Consider the following 2,455-nt stretch of genomic DNA (forward strand, 5'->3'; position numbering starts at 1 on the left):
CAAAAATTTGATTTTACAAAAAATATAAGAAAACCTGTGTACATCTGGATGGTTTCTACTGATGGCAGAATGAAGTTTTGAATCATTCACCTTTCTATCAAAGCCCTTCATATCTGGCCTCTACATTCATTTTTGCCTCCCTCCCCGGCATTATTTTCAAACCCTATGACTTCCCTGTGGCTGGATTTTCTTCCCCCCACCCCTGCCTGTCAAATCTTATCCATCGTATAAGATCACCCAGAAAATGCATCTTTCTTCAAGTCTGCCCCCACAGTTCTTCAGCAAAGCTACCCCTGGCCATCCCAGACTAGGGAAAGCATTCCTTCTCTTGTGCATCTATTGAGCTGTGAGTACACATTCATCAGAGAAGCCATCTTTTTTTTTCTTAATATATTTTATTTAATCCAGTATATTAAAAATCTTATCATTCCAGTAAGTAACCAATATAAAAAAATGATTAATAAAATGTTTTACTTTTTTTTTATATCCTAAATCTTTGAAATCAGGCATGTATTTTACACTACAACCACCTCAATTTGGACCAGCCACGTTTCACATGTTCAGTCTCTGAATGTGCATAAGGTCCGCCATTTTGGATAGCAGCTCCATAATTCACAGCGTTGTCACATAAATTACCTTATATCCTCTAATATATTCCATTTCAACAGTAAAATGAAGGCTCAATTTACAGGCAGTAGAAATTGTGGCTAATGTCCATATTATGAAGAGAAAACTTAGCCAACTGTGCTTCTGTTTAAACTTATATTGGAAAATGTAATTTTCTAAAGGTTTAGAAAAGGTGGTATTCATTCAATATATTTACTGAGCATTCACTGAGCAAAAGTATTCATTCAAGATATATATTTTTTGTTGTGCATTAGGTGAAAGTTTACAGAGCAAATTAGTTTCTCATTAAACAATTAATGCACATATTGTTTTGTGACATTGGTTACCAACCCCACAACATGTCAACACTCTCCCCTTCTCGACCTTGGGTTCCCCATTTCCATTTGTCCAGCTTTCCTGTCCCCTCTCTGCCTTCTCGTCCTTGCCCTGGGCTGGTGTGCCCACTTAGTCTCATATACATGGTTGAACTACGTGTGTTATTGTTTCATAGGCCTGTCTAAACCTTGGCTGAAGGGTGAACTTCAGGAGTGACTTCGGTACTGAGTTAAAAGGGTGTCCAGGGCAATACTCTCAGGGTTACTCCAGTTTCTGTCAGACCAGTAAGTCTGGGTTTTTTTTTTTTTTTTTTTTTGTGAGTTTGAATTTCATTCTACATTTTTCTCCAGCTCTGTCCAGGACCCTCTGCTGTGATCCGTCGGAACAGTTGGTGGTGGTAGCGAGGCACCATCTAGTTGTGCTGGACTCAGTCTGGTGGAGGCTGTGGTAGTTGTGGTCCATTAGTCCTTTGGACAAATCTTTCCCTTGTGTCTTTGGTTTTCTTCATTCTCCCTTGCTCCAAACAGGTTGGGACCAGTACGTGTATCTGAGATGGCCGCTCATAAGCTTTTAAGACTCCAGATGCTCAGAGTAGCCATCTTTTTTGCCCAGCATAGTGGAGTTTTATGTCTACCTAGGGTTGCCAGATAAAATACATGGTGCTCAATTAAGTTTTAATTTCAGATAAACAATGAATCATTTTTTAGTATAAGTATGTTCCATGTGATTAACTTGGCCTCCTGTTATTTTTTATTTGCTAAGTCTGTCATCCCAGTGTCTGCCTCCAAGGAGACTCGGCTTCCTAAGGAAAAAAGCTTTTCATCTTTATATGTGCAGTACCTAGGGCATTATGCAGCTCTTACTAGACACTTGGTAAATATTGGTTGCATGAACGATTGCATGAATGACTGCTGCCCAACCTCACACAGGAAACCCTAGAATTTTTTTTCTATGTGTGGTAAAAATATATATAACACAATGTTTGTGATTTCAACATTTTTTACATATACAATTCAGTGGCATTGATTACATTAGTCATGAAGTGGAACCATCAACAGTTATCTGGTGCCAAATTTTCCATTACCATTAACAGATACTCAGTGCCTCCTAAACGATGACTCCCCCTTTCCCCCTTCTTCCCACCCCTGGTAACTACCAATAAATTTTCGTCTGTATACATTTGTCTTCTAGATATTTCATTTAAGTGGGATCATATAATATTTGTCTTTTTGTGACTAACTTACTTCACTCAGCACAGTGTTTTCAAAGTTCACCCATGCTGCGGAAACCCCAGAATTTTAACTAAGATAGGACATATATTTCTATTTTTACCCAGATTGCAGGTTTGGAGGAGGGGAAAACAGTGCACTCAGATTCAACACATTCATAATCTGTAAACTGGACCAACAGGGAAGGAGCAAAGGTGTCTACATTATTCTCTATCCTGCCTTTCACACATATAATAACAAGCCACACACTACACAGTTTCTATATACTTGACAAGCCTACAACC

The sequence above is a fragment of the Trichechus manatus genome, unplaced genomic scaffold (assembly GCF_000243295.1).
Source record: "Trichechus manatus latirostris isolate Lorelei unplaced genomic scaffold, TriManLat1.0 scaffold00016, whole genome shotgun sequence".
In the NCBI taxonomy this organism is placed as follows: domain Eukaryota; kingdom Metazoa; phylum Chordata; class Mammalia; order Sirenia; family Trichechidae; genus Trichechus; species Trichechus manatus.